The following is a 19,344-nucleotide window of genomic DNA, read 5'->3' as shown; positions in this document are numbered from 1 at the left end:
TGGGATTACTCAGGTTTCTCTCCTAAACCCCGCAGCTTCTCCAACTCAAACGTCCGAGTTCTCCTGCACCCTCGGGTCTCCATTCGGGCGTCACCTCCATCTCTCTCTCCTGCCTGCCCAACGAGGCTTGGGATACCTCCTGCCACCGTTCTCGGTGGTACCCGAGGAAACATCTTCTCCATTATCAGCTCTCCTGGGGAAGGAACTGGAGCTTACTCGAGCTTCGAAGGCAGGCAGAGCGCCTAGCTCCGAGTAGGCGCCCACTCAGAGTTTGTGAACTCTCTGGGTGTTCGTTAGTTGGCGCGTCCCAAAGAAGGCCCGGAGGCGACGCTCGGGGCCGGGCGGCGGGGGATCGGCGCGGGCCGGGGTGAGGGGAGGAACGCGGCTGGGGAGGGGCCGGGGCGGAGTGGAGGGCTGGGCGGCGGGCGGGGAGGGAGGCGGGCCGAGCGGCCGGGGAGGAGGTGCGGCCCCTCTCGCCGCCACAGGCGCTGCGCTCAGGGCGAGGGCCGGCCGTTCTCGAGTCCGCCCAGGAGGACCGAGGCACCCCAGCAACTTCTCGCTCCCTGCGCAGTCGGCATCCCCGCTGGGCCCCGCGCTGGGGGCGCGGCGGGAACAGCGGTGTGGCCGGCAGGGCGGTGGGCGCGCAGGGCCGGGCGCTCGAGCTAAGGTAAGGGTCGGCGGGCGGGCGGAGCGGGCGGAGGCGGGCGCGCCCCGGGCACCATTCCCCGCGCGGGGCTCCTGGCGGCGCCCGGCCCGCCGTCCCACCTCCCCTCCGCTTTGTTTCCCGGCGCCGGCCTCCCTCTTCCCCGGGAGGGACCTGGTGGGGGTCGTGGAGCGCAGATCCAGACGCGGACCTCGCGGACGGCGGCAGCGCGCTGGGCGCTTCCACTTTCCCGGTGCAGCCGGCCCGGCGGCGGCAACACTTGCCAGAACTCTCTTCCACGAGGTGCCTTGGGCAGCGCGAGCACGCCGGGTGCACCCCCGCCCCGGCCGGCCTGGGCCTCGCGTGTCAGCGTGTCGCCGAGCGGAGCCGTCGTGGGGGCCGGGAGCGGAGCCCGGGGAGGGGCCTGGAGAGCAGATCGCGCCCGGCGGCGGCTCAACTTTCAGAGGCGCGCGCGGCCCCCGCGAAGCCCTCGGGCGCTGCGGGCGGTGGGAGCCCAGGCGCGGCGGGGAGGACGAGGCGGGGGTGGGGGTGGGGACAAGTCCCGCCGCGGCCGCCCCGCCGACCGTCCCCGACGGGCCCTGCTCCTAGGGGGACCGAGGTGCCAAGTTTCTGGGAAAGCCGACACGTTGTGTCACAAATGGATCATATTTACCAAAACCAGTTAATGAAGAAAAGAGTCCTTTCTTCCCACAATTGACTGCTGACCGCCGCCGTAAAGGTATGGAGTAAGATTGCACAGGGTAGTTTGTCTTTAAGAAACGATGGAACTTAATATTGATGGGCTTCTGCCCCTTATTTTTAAAATAGCAAAGTGGGGTAACTTTAGTTGGGGAGAGGGGGCAGAGAAGCTGCGTGACTCTGGAGAGAATTCTATTTATGGGGAGATTTTTCTGCGTCGCTTTCTGCGTGTCTCTGTAAGAGGCAGCCTGGTTTCTCTCGAAATCTAGGCAGCCTTGGGTCCTGATAAGACGTTTATTTCTACGTGGTGAAGGTCTTGGGGTTCTCTTCTTATGGTGGTTCACCCATTCTACGTCCTGTTCTCAAATGCTGCTGACATAATTGTTTTAACGGTTAGCACCTGGCTATCTCCATTGCCCTCTCCAGTAGTTTAAGCTGGGGTGTCCCTAGAAGCTTTTAAAATAGGTGTTACAAGTTTCTTACAGGTGCAGACCATATGCTATAAATATTTCAGAGCTAGACTCTGAATAAAAAGTGTCAATTACTGGGCTTATAATTTGAGCATAACCAATAGGCCTTGTGTATGTACACATTTAAAGATGTTTCCTGATACTCTTTAAAGTTTTTAAATTCTAAAAATGAAATACCAAACAAAATTGGTGCAGTTCTAAAAGCAAATTTGTTTTCTGTTGGATTTTGCCTGCTTGGCTTATAGGACTTGTTGCTTTAGGGTGTCAGAGATCTTTGTGATTGGCAAATGTAGAAAGAAAAATACGGCAAGGTAAAATTGAGGAAGAGTTTATTTTCAGTGGCAAAACAAGCCCCTAGTGATCTCAGAATCAGGTTTCCTCAGGTTTCCACACCTTCACATGTCATGCCGTATAAGGTGCTTCATGATCTGGCTCCTGCCTGCCTTTTCAGTCTCGTCCAGGGACAGTTCACAGATTCCCTCCCCCCCCCCACCCCGTCTCCTTACACACATGCACTACACACTGCCAGACACATCATACTACTTCCAAGTTGTCATTTCTAGACCACTATCTGGAATGAATGAACATTCCGCTTACACTATTCTTACTCCGATTTCCATCTGCTGCTTACCCACACATCCTTCATATGTCAGTCAAATACTTTCTCCAGGAGCCTTTTCTTCCGTTATCCCTAGGCATTTAAGCTCCTTCTCTTAATGTAGGCAGTGCCCCTACTAGAACATGATTTTTTAAAAACACATCTAGCTATGCTACCTTGTACAGTTGTGCACATTGTTCACTGCACAAGGTTATCCTGTCCAGTGGACAAGTAGAGGTAGAAATCCAGTTTGCACCCCACTTACTAAACCCTTGGTGCGCTCGTCTCCACTGGGACAGGGCATCTCTTGTAATTCATCCAAAAACACAGTATGGGCTAGTGATGACCCTGCTTTAGCCTCTCTGCCCTGCTGTACTCAGCACCCATCCCAGAGGCTGACAGAGCAGGAGCTCAATTAAGGTTCCTGGAATGAGTGAGTAAAGAAAGGATTACTTCTATAGGACTCCAGAAAATTCTGAAACAAGTGTTTGGGGGAAGATTTCTCATATAAGTCAGCATATGGGAATGTGCTTCGGTTCTCTCTATCTTACGTCTGGCTGTTCAGAGTGATTCTTAAACAGATGTCTTCTACTTGATTATAGGGAAGAATCTGGGAGTATGAATTTATAGGTGGGCATCAGAGATGTGTGCCAACATGTAATGGGCCTCCTTAGCCACTTTTAAGGCACTCAGGTTTACACGTCTAATCATGATTTGCTGAGAGCAGGGTGCAAGAGTCTTGAAAGTAAGGCCATAAAGAGCTCTTCGTACATTAACAGGTATTAATAAATTGAGCCGAAGTGCCATTTCATATGAGAACTTAAGTCATCCTAAAAATTACAAAATTTTATAAAATTGTGGTATAAAATAACACTTGTAAATGTCCAAAGAACTTGTTGCTTGTATGGAATCCTGGAATCTCTAGAATTCATAGTACAGAATAACTTTAAAGATAACATGGACCAATTTTTCCATTTTATACGTAAGGACCTCTAGGACCAGAGACTTGTCTAAGGTCGCAGAGCTTATGTAGGAGCATAGCCAAGACGAGCCCTCAGATTTTCTGGCTCTTCGTTCGTTGCTACGTTTATTCAGGTACCTATTCAGGTACTGGCATTCTGTACCTTCCATTGTTGGCTTCCGTTGGAAAACCTTGTACAGTATAATTGTAATTTCTCAGGGAAAGGGAAGATTCCCAGCACCAAACACAGTGCCTGGTATCGAATTGGCATGTGATAAATAATTTGCTGAATGAAGGCGTGAACGAATGAGTCAGTGGTAGTTTACTTGAATTATTCTATATAGCACAAACCATAGTCCTTTGAGTCCATTATAGTGGCATTTGGCCTATGTTTGTATTCCATAATTGCAATAAAATAACACTTTCTGTTGGATAAACTTCTCAGCAGAGATGGGTAGGAATGGTTTTCTATGAACAGTGCCAGAACTCCTGACAAGGCATCATAGAAAAACTCAGGATTTGGAATCAGTAGATCTTGCCAAAAACTAGCCTTGATTCCAGGGCCTTAAACATCACCAGCTTGAGTTTCTTCATGTAACTTCATAAGTCTCAGAGTTATTAGAAGGGTCAGAGGAGCTCACATGTGTGAAAATACTTTTCACACTTTGGAACACTTAATAGTAACAAGAGGAGAGAATCTGTGGCAGGAAGTGCCTACAGGGCACTGTGCTAGGCTCTGGGTAAGCATGGTCCCGTTTATGCCTCCAAAGGGAGCACCAGGTTTCTCCATTTGTGGAATGAGGAAGAAACTGAAGCCTACACTGCCCCTCAACATGGAACAGGCATTTAGTGAGCCCCTAAGTTGTATTAAGTACCTTAAACCTTTGAAGTAAGGGAACTTCCAGTAGAAAAGAAAGGCAATTGACATTGTGATTGAAGAGCAAATCACTTTAGCGGATCACCTTTTAGGCAGAGGCGATTTGCATTTTAGGCCACGCCCCTCGCAGGCTGGTGCCGGTGGATTTAGGAAGGCAGGGCTGGTGGAAGAAGGAGCAGGTGTAATAAGGCGGAGGCTGAAAGGCAGTGGCTTAGAGGGCTGGGAACTAGCCAGGAGGTTTCCTGAACTGGACGGTGAAATGGGCTTGGTGAGTGACAGAGTGTGGAGGGCAGGGAGGATTGTGTCCGGTTACGGATGTTCACTGATCTCGGGGACATAGAAGAAGGTTGGGGACCTGTGGGGTCCCCCTCACCCAAGTTCACCTAGTAATGCAGTCACACAGCTGAGATTGGACCCACCTCTGTCTGCTTCCACGTTCCCCTTTCATCCTGTCAGCCGTTGGCATGTCTGTAATTGTAAGCGAATCAAGGATTTTAATCACAACCTAGAATTTGAAGGCTTTTATTTTTATGACTGGGTTCAGAATTTTAAGAAAGAACGAGAAGTTCCCAGTCTGAAGCCCTCCCACAAACTAGGGGTGGTGGATACAGGCTGGTGGCCTGACAGGGTTCCCCGCCAGCGGTGTGTAGTGCGTTTCCTGTCTTGGATTTCGCCCACCCTGGGATCCAGCCCGATCCTCCCCAGGCATTCCATCCAGCTGGAAGTGGGTCTGCTTTGTTTCCATTTATGAGGTTTGTAGATTGAGTAACAGAATCTGGACTGCAGCTTTCATTGTGTTTTCATGGTGTTGCGTTACAAGGTTTCTTTTAAATTCATGGTTAGATTTCAGACTGTGTCTCTTGGACATAGTTCTTTAGGAGTTCCCATTACTGATTCCTTTGCATTGGGAGCAAGATGCAGAACTGGAATTTTGAAGGTTCTCTTGTCATTAGTGGTTTGGGAAATGGCATAGTGAATAAGCTTGCAAATCTTCCCTTAAACTGGTAAAAGGTATGGATTCCCATTGCCTTTAAAGTGTACTGATGGGTTTTAAGGCAGTATTTTATTTTAAAATTCAAAGTGGTTTTTAAAATTTTAAATTCTGGTATGGTTAACATACAGTGTTGCTAGCAGGCGTGATTCGACAATTTTGTGTGGTACTCAGAGCTTGTCCTGATGAATGTACTTTCAATGCCCCTCCATCTATTTCACCCACTCACCCCCCCCCCCACCTCCCCTCTGGTGACTATCGGTTTTCAAAGTGGTTTTTGTCTAGTAAAGAGGTTTTTATGCCTCAGGGTTTTCGTCTCTAAAAGGAGGGTGATAGCAGTGCATTCCTCATAGAAGATTGTTTTGAGAATTGAGAAACTAATTAATTTACATAATGTGCTTAGAACCTTGCCGGCCACAGTGAAAGAGTTCTGGAAGTGTTCATTCCCCCCTCCTTGTATGTGCCATGTAGTTATCTCAGATTGTGTAAAATCAGGATGTTCAGCAGGACAGAGCTGTGGGGTGGTGTGGCCAAGTACAGGCCGACTCCTTCGTTTTTCCATTTCTTTGCACGCCATTCCCTTTGATGCTTCTTCCCTGTTTGGCGAACTCCTCGTTGCCTTCCTTCGGAGCGTCTGCCTCTCTTGTGTTTCCAGGCACTTCATTAGCATGAGGTCTGTATTGGTTGGTTGTTGCATTCATCGTGGGATATTTAGTTGTTGGGGATTTCTCCATCACACAGGGAGCACTGGGCTTACTCTCTGTACCCCTTCCAGGTTCCGCATGGTATTGGTGTTGATAGTGTGTGAAGTGGTCATTGAAATGGTTTTTAAAGGTGATACCATGATTATGAAGTCGAGTGACCCTTTGCCAGATAGCTGACTCTTTAAATGGACTTTATCAATAACAAAGTGCTAAAAATGTTGCTCTATCTTTTCCTACGTGTGGGGTGGTAGCAGTGTTGTTATACTGGGTATTAATGGATCTAGCTTTTGGTCTGGAATACGTTTGGCAATTCCCCTAAACATAGGAGGGGCTTAGATTTCTCAGGAAGAAAATGAAATTGTGTTCGAGTGGTTCACCTAATGTCTTCTGGTAGCTGAGACATCAAGTCCTTCTCATCCGTTTTCCTCTTCTGGCCTCACACTAGGGTGATAGTTGATTGGATAATAGTCATATTTATCCTTACCACTCTGGATAACCATGAAGCTGGTTTAAAATGGATATTTTTGTACTCTTAAAAGAAGGCATTTGTATATAGAAACAGAAACTGAGGAAGAACACATCTGGAATACATTAAAATGAATTACGTTATCATTTGTGTTGGTGGCATTTGAAATGTCTGGGATTAATATTTACTGTAGGTAGACGTGAAACCTTGATGTATGTTTGCCAAATCAAAAACTGAAATATTTTCCCATTTAACCATTCCATTTTGAACTTTCCCTCTGGAGAAACGTAATGACTTTATGAAACCATAGTTCTCTCTAATAACTCTCCCTTCAGAGCTGTCTGATGAACCTCTTGTTGAGAAGGGCACTCCATGCCATGTGGGCAGATAACTTCATTTTACATAAGACTCGAAATCAGAAACACTCTGACTGGATCCATCCAGCCCCACCAGCGGCTTGCTTCTTTTCATTTTCTCCTGCCGCAGAATTTTGTTGTTTTATCTGGAGAGTGCACAGCCCTCTCGTCCTCCTGAAGCTCTCCCTGATACTTTCCTACCCCCTTATTTTCTCTTGAAAAGCATACTCTGTCCTCTGAACTCTTAGGGTCCATCTGCTAAATGGCAGTATTGCCCACATAGAGGTTGTATGTATGTCCGAGTTCTGCCCCTTTCAGTTGGATTCCTTATTAACTATTTAGAAGTGATTGTCTGCTATTTGTGATGTTTTGGGACCCATATTACTTTTATCAGTACTTCATTTTTCTCCATTCTGACAGGCAACAAAGGATAAACTATTTGAAAGATACTTGTATGTGTTTAATTGAATTGTTCTTGGTATTTTTCCAGACAGTCAGCATACCATATTGACAGAAGACTGGAGCTGTGGGTTTCGGATAGATTTAAGAGCCTGGGTTTTGGGTCGTTTCGCCAAAAATAGGTGTGTGATCTTGAACAAAACATGACCTCCTCCCTGCATTTCCATTTCTTAATTTGCAGTGTTGGTGGCCAGGGGAATCACGTTGGACTAAATGACTTTTCAGCTATAAAACTCAATGATTCTGTGCAGAATTGAATACAAGAAAACAGAAGAAAAAATGTTATGAGAATTTAAAAGTAGCGTATTTGTTCTCTACTAATGTGCTCACTGGCATTTGAACATTACCAGAGGACTGGTAGCCATCACCCAATACTAGTAAGGAGGGCAGGGCTGGGAGTATGTTGGGTCTTGGTAAATCTAGAAGGAGGGATGAGACATTGCTAGGAGGTAGTTATCTGTGGTCTTGGGGGCTGTGGATAATGTGAATGTCAAGGCCTCTGGAACTGGGTGTAGGGGAATTCCGTTTTGAACTAGAAGAAGGGGTGGGGAAGAATCTGAGATAAGATCATTGCCTTGGTGGCGGTGGTGAAGGTGGCGCTCTGAAGAGCAGGGCGGGTATAGAATATGTTTAAACACAGTAGCCATGCGGAGTACGTGTAGAACAAAGTAGCCGGTGGGCCCCAGGTGGAGCTACTATGAAAGTGTGGTAAAATGATGGCATTGCTGAGCCTTAATGGGGTGGATTGTGAGGATGACCAGTCAGAAGAGGATTTAGGAAGCAGTCAGGTCTTGTTACCTTCTCTTACAGGTGGAGAAATTGAGGCCAGCGATGGCAGTTCTCAAACTTGAATTTGTCTATCAGTTTGGAAGTTAAAATTAACTTTATTTTTTTCTTTTATTTTTTTAATTTAAATTCAGTTAGCTAACATAGCACATCATTAGTTTCAGGTATAGAGTTCAATAACTTATCAGTTGTGTAGAACACCCAGTGCTCATCACATCACGTGCCCTCCTTCATCCCCATCACCCAGTACTTTGCAGATGAAAATGCAGATTCCTGGAACTTAGCCTGAGATGATGGTTCTGGAGATCTGGCATGCATTTTATCAAGCACATCAGGTGTTGGTGGGGGCTGTAGTTGAGAAACTCTGCCCTTTGGGTGACATTTGCTCTGTAGGACACTCAGCCTGGAGAGGAGGTGGGGGTGTGCCCATGGAACCCAGGCACCCTTTCCTGTGTCTGCCCCCTGCATGGTGCCTGTCTGAAGGGGCTTGTCTAGTATCGGGAGGGCTAACTGTGTTAGTTAATTTGCCAGAGGGGGCAAGAGACTTGGAGGTGATCCACCTACAAATGCAGTAGTTTTCCTTATTTTCTGATTGATCTGTGATTTGTAGTGTGATGGGCACAATTTTTTAAAAAAGAAACATTGGGGGTTGCCTGGGTGGCTTAGGTGGGTTGAGCGTGAGACTCTTGAGTTCAGCTTTGGTCATGATCTCCAGGTCCTGAGATCGAGGATCAAGCCCCTCTTCGGCCCGTGTTCAGCAGGGAGTCTGCTTGGGGTTCTCTTTCCCTCTTCCCCTACCCTCTTAGGTGCGCACATGCTCTCTCTCTCAATAAAAATCTTAAAAGAAACATGTGGTCTTTAAAGAAAATATTTGTTAAGTATATTAATTATAAGTATATTAATAATGAAAACTAGAGAAAATGTCAGTGTATTTAGGAACAGCTATTTTGTAATAACTGTTAATGAAAAAGCATTTCTATCTTCAATAAAGATCATTTCCTAAGAAACACTAACAGGATTTAGCCTGTTAAAACCAAGCATTTTGCTTGGTTCTATTTCAGGTTTCCATGTAATTGGGATTTTAAAATTACCTGTGTAAAAACTGGGAGATGTCACTAAATCTGACTGTAATAAGTTCCACCTTGGCCACTAGTCTAAATGTGTGAGGAAATTGAGTCCAGGATGGTTGACATCGCTGGAGGCTTGGTGTGTATTGAGAATGTCATTGCAGTATGGCATTTTCTGAAAAGCTGTCTGTCACAGAAACTAAGTTTTGATGGCTTGATAAATCTCATTAGTTAGAGAATTGACTAAAACTTGAATGGTGTATACACAGTTGGCAGCCAACACTTGGAATTTTCAGCAGATGAATACATGAGTAGTTCTGAAAATGGATGGGCACATAACCCATTTTATTGTCAACGCTAAGTAACACCTCAGAATTTTTGTGTTGTCTAAAGGAAAATCTTTAAAGATTTATAGAATGCATTAGGAATTCTTGAATAATTTTAGTACATTTATATTCGTGCAGAAGATATGACAGACTTTTAAAAATGATACAAACAGGATTTATATTCACATGCACATTAAAAATGTCTCAAATCACAAACCGTGTGGTATTACTTTAATAAGAGTTGTCATGTGTCAGCATTTTATTTATTTATAGAGAGGGGAAGAGAGAGGTGGGGGAGGGGCAGAGGGGGGGAGAGAGAGAATCTTAAGCAGGCTCCACGCCCAGCCTGGATGCAGAACTTGATCCCCCAACTCTGAGATTATGACCAGAGCTGAAATCAAGAGTCGGATGCTTAACTGACTGAGCCACCTAGGTGCCACTCAGTAAGTATTTTAGAACAGAATAACCTTCAGAAATCTTGTAATTCAACCCATTTCTCAGAAGAGAAGCTTGATGTTTGAGGGAAGTTAAATGACCTGCTTTAATCCTCTGTCATACGAAGTTAGTGGCAAGCAGAGCTAGGCCTACATCCCAGGATTGTCTATTCGAGACTTTCCTTTTTTCTGTGCTTAACAATTAGGAGGACCTGTTACGAGGACTGCATCAAAGAACCAGGAAATGTTTTAGATTTTCTATGGGAATGGAAATGAAACCTCCAAGTTTTTGGAATCAGCAAAGGCAATAACAGCTTCTTAGCTTGCATACTTTAGAGGTTGTCCAAAGGAATGCACACCTTTACATAGGATGGCCCACAACTGGAGCTTATTATGTTGTTTAAAGCAGATTGTGTCATCTGCACAAAGATAGACTTTTTCCTGATAATTTGTGAGTAGGGGATTTGAGGATACTATATACATTATTTGAGCTGAAAAGAATTTTGGAAGCAATGTATTCATTTCCACCCCCCCTTTTAAAAGATTTTTTTCTTTTTTAAGTAGTCTCTACACCCAAAATGGGGTTTGAACTCACAACCCTGAGATCAAAAGTTGCATGCTTTCCTGACTTAGCCAGCTGGGCACTTCTAATACACCCCTTTATTTTATATAAGAGGATACATGGCTTTGTCTTGCCTTTATGTTGATAAATAGCTGTGATGTTTTTGTTAATTGTTTTAAAAAGCAACAACTGATACTTTAAATTCTATCAACCTGTACTAATTGTGGTCTGAAGTATGGTTTTCACATTTTGTGTCTTTGCTATTGAAGTATTTTGTAGGTTTTTGCAGATAAGCAAACAGTTGGAGTTTGTGTGGAGAGGGGGTAGGGGAACGTTGCTAAGAGATGAGGGCTTTGCCTATCAAATCTTCATTATTGCAATGCATCCCTTTATACTAATTAATCTGAAGTGAATAAATGAGCAGAGGCTATGGCAATATTAATGTTCTTTGTGAGCGAATTATACTATTCACATTAGTCAATTCAGGAAATTAGCTAAAACTTCTCCCTCTTGTCACTCCTCCCCCAAGCCTCTCCACCTTGGTATATACTGTATTTACTTTTCAAGATGAAAGTTCACCAACCGAATCCTTAATAGGAACTAGTTTGAAAGATTTTATTTCATAAAGAAAAAAATTTCCAAGGGTTTGAATAGTATGATTCTCATGGTCTTTCCTAACTTCAGATGTTCAAGCTTTATGTTGTAATTTCTCATTTGGCACTCTTGAAAGTTGTTAAAATAGCATGAAATTGAAATGTAGCTCACAACAGCTGCTCCGCCTAGTGCCTCTTGTATGTTTATTTTGCAGAAGGTCAGCAAATTCACCTGTGTAGATGACGGATTTCTACCTCAAACCTTACAAACTGTGAGGCCTGGTGGAATTAATCACCTCAGGCTGGGGATGAGAAATAGTTGTGTTTCTACTTATTTTCAGGTACCTGAACTAGGTTTTTCTAGAAGGAGCTGTCTCATAGTTTAATAATCTTTTAGTTGTCTTTTTGGTGCTATTCTTAGATATTATTGGTCATTGACAGTCTAGGGTACCATGATTCTGTTTTTCTGAAAATAAGTTTCTTAGAGCACTTTCGAAGTTTAATTTCTTTCTTTTTTAAATATTTATTTGAGAGAGCAAGAGAGAGTGAGCGCAGGTGGGGTGAGGGGCGGAGGGAGAGGGAGAGAATCTCAAGCAGATTCCCTGCTGAGCATGGAGCCTGACATGGGACTCAGTCCCACAACCCCAAGATCATGACCTGAGCCGAAACCGAGTCAGACGCTTGACCAGCTGAGCCACCCAGGTGCCCCATTGAGCTTTAATTTCTGAAATATTAGTGAATCCTGCCCTCTTGAATTATTCCTTGAAAACTGATACTTTTATTTGACCCTTTGGGATGTGGATGTTCCTATTGTGAGAAAAGAAAAAAATTCATGGACTGCGTGATACTTGTGTTTGAATACCTCCTCGTGATGTCTTTACTTTTTCAGTGGGTGAATCTGCAGTTAGGTTCAGTATTTTGGGGGCAGTTGCTTCATGTGTGCTTCTAGTGGAGATGTGGGATCAGAATAGGAAGAGGAAGAGAATAATGGAAAGAATGGGATTTGCTCCAGAACAGAGGCTCTCAAACTTCAGGGCATCCGAATCACTTGGAGCGTCTGTTAAAACACAGATGGCTGGAACCCACCCTCCCACCCTCCCCCTTCTGATTAGGATCTGGGATTGGCCTGAGAATTTTCATCTCTAAAAAGTTTTCAGGAGATGTTGCTTCTGTCGGTCCTGACCGCATTTGGAGGCCTGCTGCTGTGGAGGTCCAGTGCCGGTCTGCACCGAATGGGGTTGTAGATCCAGAGACAGCAGCATTCAGCTTCTCTGGGTTTCTGTTTTCCTATTTGTGAAATGTACAATATTATGGTTTTTCACACCTTTGAAATCAGGGGACTCTTCTGTTCCAAACTCCATCTTTTGTGAATCTCCAAAATACAAAAGAGATAAAGTGGAATTATGTGAGTTACAGCAGGGCAGAGGACAAAAGGATTCATGTGTTCTTGGGCTTTCTTACTCCCCTGAGATGGGGATGGGAAATCCCTGGGGCCCTTCCACAGAACTGACTGTAGTCATGAATCTGTGGAAGAGAATTTTTTTTTTTTAAAGATTATTTTTTTCACTCACATGTGCTACTTATTTTTTTTTTTTAAGATTCTATCCATTTATTTGAGGGAGAGGGAATGAGAAACAGCACGAGAGGGAAGAGGGTCAGAGGGAGAAGCAGACTCCCCGCCGAGCAGGGAGCCCGACGCGGGACTCGATCCCGGGACTCCAGGATCATGACCTGAGCCGAAGGCAGTCGCTTAACCAACTGAGCCACCCAGGCGCCCTATTTATTTATTTTAGAGAGAGAGAGCGAGCATGAGCAGGAGGGGCAGAGGGAGAGGGAGAGAGAATCTCAAGCAGACTCTGTGGTGAGCATGGAGCCCAACTTGGGGCTGGATCCCAGGACCTTGAGATCATGACCTGAGCCGAAGGCAGTCGCCCAACCAACTGAGCCACCCAGGCGCCCCTGGAAGAGAAATTTTAAGGCCCCAAGCATTGGTACCTTTCTCTTTGATTCTGTATGCTCTTGACGCTATAGAGGGCTACTTAAAAAGTTGGAAGAGTCTGGGGCGCCTGGGTGGCTCAGTCTATAAGCATTTGCCTTCAGCTTGGATCATGATCCCAGAATCCTGGGATCAAGCTCTGCATCGGGCTCCCTGCTCTGCAGGAAGCCTGCTTCTCCCTCTCCCACTCCCCCTGCCTGTGTTCCCTCTCTCGCTGTCTTCCTCTCTGCCAAATAAATAAGTAAATAAAATCTTAAAAAAAAAAAAGTTGGAAGAATCTGATCTGTGCTTTTTAATATAAGAATCTGTGTTTGGGATACGTAAATAGGTAGGAAGTAAATGAGTTTGAGACTTTCATGGTAACAGAAGATTTCCAGCTTATTTCAGGTAGAAATGCGGAAATGAGTAGAAGCGAAATGGGAAGGGGGAGGGGATGATTTGGGTAACAGGGATGTGCCTTCCTGCCTTGTATTTAGCCAGTATGTGTAATTGAATTCATATAATTTGACCTGTTCTTGTAAATCTGACGGTCAAGCCTGAAATTGCATTTCCTACTCTTGACTGGAATCTTTGCTGGAAAATACGTGAGAGGGAGAACAGTAGTACTAATGTTTCAATAAAAGAAATGAAAGATCTCATAGGTCCCAAGAGTCCAAAGAGGATGTCTGCCTACTGCTCTTGGTTCCTTTTGTCGTTCACTTTATGGAAACCCTAAAATCAGCCTTAAGGTAAATTGTGACTTAGTTTAAACTTGATTTTGTACTCAAAGATTGGGAACCCTTATTTTCACTCTTTTTCCTTATCTCACTGTCATTATCGGAGAAGATCTACAACATAAGTATCCATAAATACGGAATAATTTCTGTGGTCTGTTACATGAAGACCTTCAAGGGGCAGAACACTATACAGTATGTAGACTTTTGAACAAAACAGTGTTTTTCAAACTGTCACAGGCAATGACATCAGTTTAGTTGGTCAGATGGTTTTCTTTAAAGTTTTTTTTTAATTCTAGGGATAGACTTTTTTTTTTTTTTTTCAATTCCAGGGGCTTTCTGACTTTTCTTTTTTGACCATTACCCATATTAAGACACATGAGGTAGAATAACGAAGCATGATATGGAATAGAAAGTATCTAAGTATATTGCATGTAATAAGGATAACTATTACTTGAAACTTTTTAGTTTAATATAAATATATACAATGTGTGTGCGTGTGTGTGTGTGTGTATTGTATATGGTATATTAGGGTTCTGTAGAGTGTATTAGGATGCTATATGTATCCTAAGTATCCAAGAAGAGTTTTATTTTTTGTGGATTTTTACAATTTTATGATTTTCAAATTTTTATTTAAATCTTAGTTAATATTCAGTACAATACTGGTTTCAGGAGTGGAGTTCAGTGATTCATCACTTCCATATAACACCCAGTGCCCATCACAGTAAGTGCCCTCCTTAATCCTCATCACACCTCTAGCCCATCCCTGGCCCACCTCCCTCTGTCAGCCCTTGGTTCTCTGGGGTTAAGGGTCTCTCATGGTTTGCTTCCCTCTCCTTTTTTTCCTTCCTTTCCTCTATCTGTTTTGTTTCTTAAATTCCAAATATTAGTGAAATATGGTATTTGTCTTTCTCTGATTGACTTATTTCGCTCAGCATAATACCCTCTAGTTCCATCCAGGTCGTAGCAAATGTCAAGATTTCATTCTTTTTGATGGCTGAGTGATACTACATTGTATATGTGTACCACATTAGATTTCATTTATTTGACAGAGAGAGAGCACAAGTAGGTGGAGCGACAGGCCAAGGGAGAGGGAGAAGCAGGTTCCGCGCTGAGCTGGGAGCCCGACACAGGGCTCCATCCCAGGACCCTGGGATTATGCCCTGAGCCAAAGGCAGATGCTTAACCGACTGAGCCACCCAGGCGCCCCATGTACCACATCTTCTTTATCCATTCATCAGTTGATGGACATTTGGGCTCTTTCCATGATTTGGCTGTTGTTGATAATGCTGCTATATCAAAAGAGTTTTATTATAAGGAAGTGACTCACGTGATCCTGGAGGCTGGTAAATCCAAAATCTGCAGTGTGGGCAGACAGCCCGGAGACCCAGGAGAGCCGATGGTGCAGATAAAGTCTGATAAAGTCGTCTTGTTCAGGCAGGTCTTTTTAAAAAAAATTTTTTTTGAAGTTTTTATTTTAATCACCGGGTGCTCCTCCCAAGTGCACTCCTTAATCCCCATCTCCTATTTCCCCCATCTCCCCCACCCACTTCCCCTTGTAACCATCAGTTTGATCTCTGTAGTTAGGAGTCTATGTTTGTCTCTCTCTCTCTCTCTCTCTCTCTCTCTCTCTCTCTTCCGTTTTGGTTATTTGTTTCTTAAATTCTACGTATGAGTGAAATCATATGGTATTTGTCTTTCTCTGACTTATTTCGCTTAGCATGATACTTTCCAACTCCATCCATGTTGTGCTAAATGGCAAGATTTCATTCTTTTTTTTTCTATGGCTGAATACTATCCCATTGTGTATCTACCACATCTTCTTGATCCATTCATCAGTCGATGGACACTTGGGCTGCTTCCATAGCTTGGCTAATTGTAGATAATGCTGCTGTAAACATAGGGGTGCATGTATCCCTTTGAATTAGCGTTTTTGTATTCTTTGGGTAAATACCCAGTAGTGCAATTGTTGGATTGTAGGGTAGTTCTGTTTTTCACTTTTTGGGGAACCTCCACACTGTTTTCCAGAGTAGCTGCACCAGTTTGCAAGAGGGTTCCTTTTTCTCCACATCCTCAGCAATAACTATTGTTTCTTGTGTTGATTTTAGCCACTGAAAGTTATGAGGTGATATCTCATTATGGTTTTAATTTGCATTTCCTTGATAAGTGATGATGAGCATCTTTTCACATGTCTGTATGTCTCTAGAGGAAAGACTTGTGTCTGCCCATTTTTAAATTGAATTATTTTTCGGGTGTTGAGTTTTATAAGTTCTTTATATATTTTGGTTACTAACCCTTTACAGAATACATCATTTGCAAATATCTTCTCCCATTCTAAGTTGCCTTTTAGTTTTGTTGATTGTTTCCTTCGCTATGCAGAAGCTTTTTATCTTGATGTGGTCCCAACGTTTATTTTTGATTTTGTTTCCCTTGCCTCAGGGGACCTGTCTAGAAAAGAGTTGCTATGGCTGACGTCAGCTAAATTAATTTTTTAGGATTTTTATGGTTTCAGGTCTCACATTTAGGTCTTTAATCCATTTTGAATTTATTTTTTGTGTATGGTGTAAGAAAGTGGTCCAGTTTCATTCTTCTCATTTGCTGTCCAGTTTTCCCAGTACCATTTCTTGAAGAGACATTCTTTTTCCCACTGGATATTCTTTCCTGCTTTGTCAAAGATTAATTGACCATATAATTGTGGGTTTATTTCTGGGTTTTCTATTCTGTTCCATTGATCTGTGTCTGTTTTTGTGCCGGTACCATACTGTTTTGATCAGTACAGCTGGTTTTTTTTTTTTTTAAGATTTTATTTCTTGAGAGAGAGAGATGGACCAAGGGGGGCGGGGTAGGGAGTGGCAGAGGGAGAGGGAGAAGTAGACTCCCCGCTGAGCAGAGAGCCTGATGTGGGGCTCAATCCCAAGACCCTGAGATCATGACCTGAGCCGAAGGCAGACACTTAACAGACTGAGCCACCAGGTGCCCCAGATGAGTACAGCTTTGTAATACAACTTGAAGTCTGGAATTGTGATGTCTCCAGCTTTTTCTTTTTCAAGATTACTTTGGATATCTGGGGTCTTTTGTGGATCTATACTTGTTTTAGAATTGTTCTAGCTTGGTGAAAAATACTGTTGGTATTTTGATGGGGATTGCTACTTGCTATGGGTAGTATGGACATTTTAACAATATCTGACCTTCTACTCCATGAGCATGGAATATCTTTCCATTTGTGTCATCTACACTTTCATCAGTGTTTTATAGTTGTCAGCGTACAGGTCTTTCACCTCTTTAGTTAGGTTGATTCCTAGGTGTCTTACTGTTTTTGGTGCAACTGTAAGGGGGATTGTTTTCTTAATTTCTCTTTCTGCTGCTTCATTATTAATGTATAGAAATGCAACAGATTTCTGTACATTGATTTTGTATCCTGCAACTTTACTGAATTCATTTATCAGTTTCAGCAGTTTTTTGGTGGAGTCTTTCAGGTTTTCTATATATAGTATCATGCCATCTGCAAGTAGTGAAAGTTTTACTTCTTCCTTGCCAATCTGGATGCCTTTCATTTCTTTTTCTTGTCTGATTGCTGTGGCAAAGATTTTCAGTACTATGTTGAATAAAAATGGTGAGAGTGGACATCCTTGTCTTGTTCCTGAACTTAGGGAAAAGCTCTCAGTTCTTCTCCATTGAGGATGTTGTTTGCTGTGGGTTTTTCATGTATGGCCTTTATTATATTGAGGTATGTTCCCTCTAAACCTACTTTGTTGAGGGTTTTTATCATGAATGGATGTTGTATTTGTCAAATGCTTTTTCTGCATCTGTTGAGGTGATCATATGGTTCTTATCCTTTCTCTTATTGATGTGATGTACGACATTGATTTGCCAATATTGAACCACCCTTGCAACCCAGAAACAAATCCCTTTTGATTGTGGTGAATGATTTTTTTTTTTAAATGTATTGTTGGATTTGTTTTACTAGTATTTTTAGAGTATTTTTGTGTCTCTGTTCATTAGAGATACTGGCTTGTAGTTCTTTTTTTTTGTGGTGCCTTTATCTGGTTTTGGTATAAGGGTAATTCTAGCCTCATGGAGTGATTTTGGAAGTTTTCCTTTCTCTTCTATTTTTCAGGCAGGTCTTTTCTATTCAGGACTTCCACTGATTGGATGAAGCCGACTCACATGAAGGGCAGCCTGTTTTATTCCAAGTTCATGGATTGAAATGCTAATCTCATCCCCAAAACATCCTTTAAGTTGACAAAATAATCATCCCATATAGGTATATTAAGTTTTAAGGCAAAATATGTCTTAAATGTATACATATATATATGATATATTTATATATAGGGTTATATATGGATATATATGTACATAGAGCTATGTGTGTGTATCTGTGTGTGTATACATATTAATGAATGCTATAGATAGGTAGATGCCATGAAATATCTCTGAAGGATTCACAAAACACGTAAGAGCCTTAGCTAGAGCAGAAGTTCTCAATCTGGGGAACGGGTTCTTAATCACCTTGGGAGCTTTTCTGAAATATGTATGTCTGTGTCAGGCCTTCCTTACACTTTTGTGCCTTTTCTTCAAGAATGACTTTTAAAATGGTGAGGGGGGGTGGGCATGGGTAGAAAGTAGCAAAATATTTTCTGGAAAAGGTTGGCAGGACTGAAGAGAAGACTGCAGCTCTGAGGGTGGGTTTTTTTTTTTTTTTAAGATTCTGGAAGTTCTTTTTTTTTTTTTTTTTAAAGATTTTATTTATTTATTTGACAGAGACAGAACAGGAACACAAGCAGGGGGAGTGGGAGAGGGAGAAGCAGGCTTCCCGCCGAGCAGGGAGCCCGACGCGGGACTCGATCCCAGGACCCTGGGATCACGACCCGAGCCAAAGGCAGACGCCTAACGACTGAGCCACCCAGGCGCCCCTGAGGGTGGGTTTTAGGCATCAGCCAGCAGATGGGTGGTGATGGGTCCTTGGGGGCAGTGGGCCTTGCTGAGGTCCCTAGGAGTTCCCCCTTGCTCCTATAGTGAGTACAGTACCTGAGGCTCCTGGAAGCTAACACTCACTCACTGATGTTTGCTTGTCCTTAACTATGTGGAAACCACTGGTGCCCTGCCTGTGCTCTGCGCTTTATCCAGGCACTAATGTTCGTGCTAAGTGACTGAGAATATATGTGGTGGTAATGCCTATAGTTTGGATCAGCTGGTGCCATATACTCGTGGCATGCACCATCTTTAAAGTTTTGTAGTTGTGTTACTACAAGAGGTCTTTTATTTTTATTTATTTTTTAAGTGGGTTGTTGAGGAAGATAGATGTCGTAGGATGCTTGCCTTTATTTTTTTAAAGATTTTATTGACACAGAGAGAAAATGTGCACAAGCAGGGGGAGCTGCAGAGGGAGAGGGAGAAGCAGGCTCCCCGCTGAGCAGGGAGCCTGATGCGGGGCTCGATCCCAGGACCCTGAGATCATGAACAGAGCTGAAGGCAGACACTTAACTACTGAGCCACCCAGGCGTCCCTACAGCAGGTCTTTTAAAACATTACAGACCTACCGTTTGAATCACAGGTTACCAGTTTTATTCTGGTTGGTTTCCTTGGAGGTGAGGGCCTTGGGGAGACCGGGGAGCTGTTGCTATGTATACACATAAATTAATA

Source organism: Eumetopias jubatus, unplaced genomic scaffold (genome assembly GCF_037043125.1).
Source record: "Eumetopias jubatus isolate StellerSeaLion01/CBP00866 unplaced genomic scaffold, mEumJub1_p1.0 scaffold_6, whole genome shotgun sequence".
Lineage (NCBI taxonomy): Eukaryota > Metazoa > Chordata > Mammalia > Carnivora > Otariidae > Eumetopias > Eumetopias jubatus.
The sequence above is the reverse complement of the archived record's forward strand: the minus strand, read 5'-3'. Positions refer to the sequence as shown.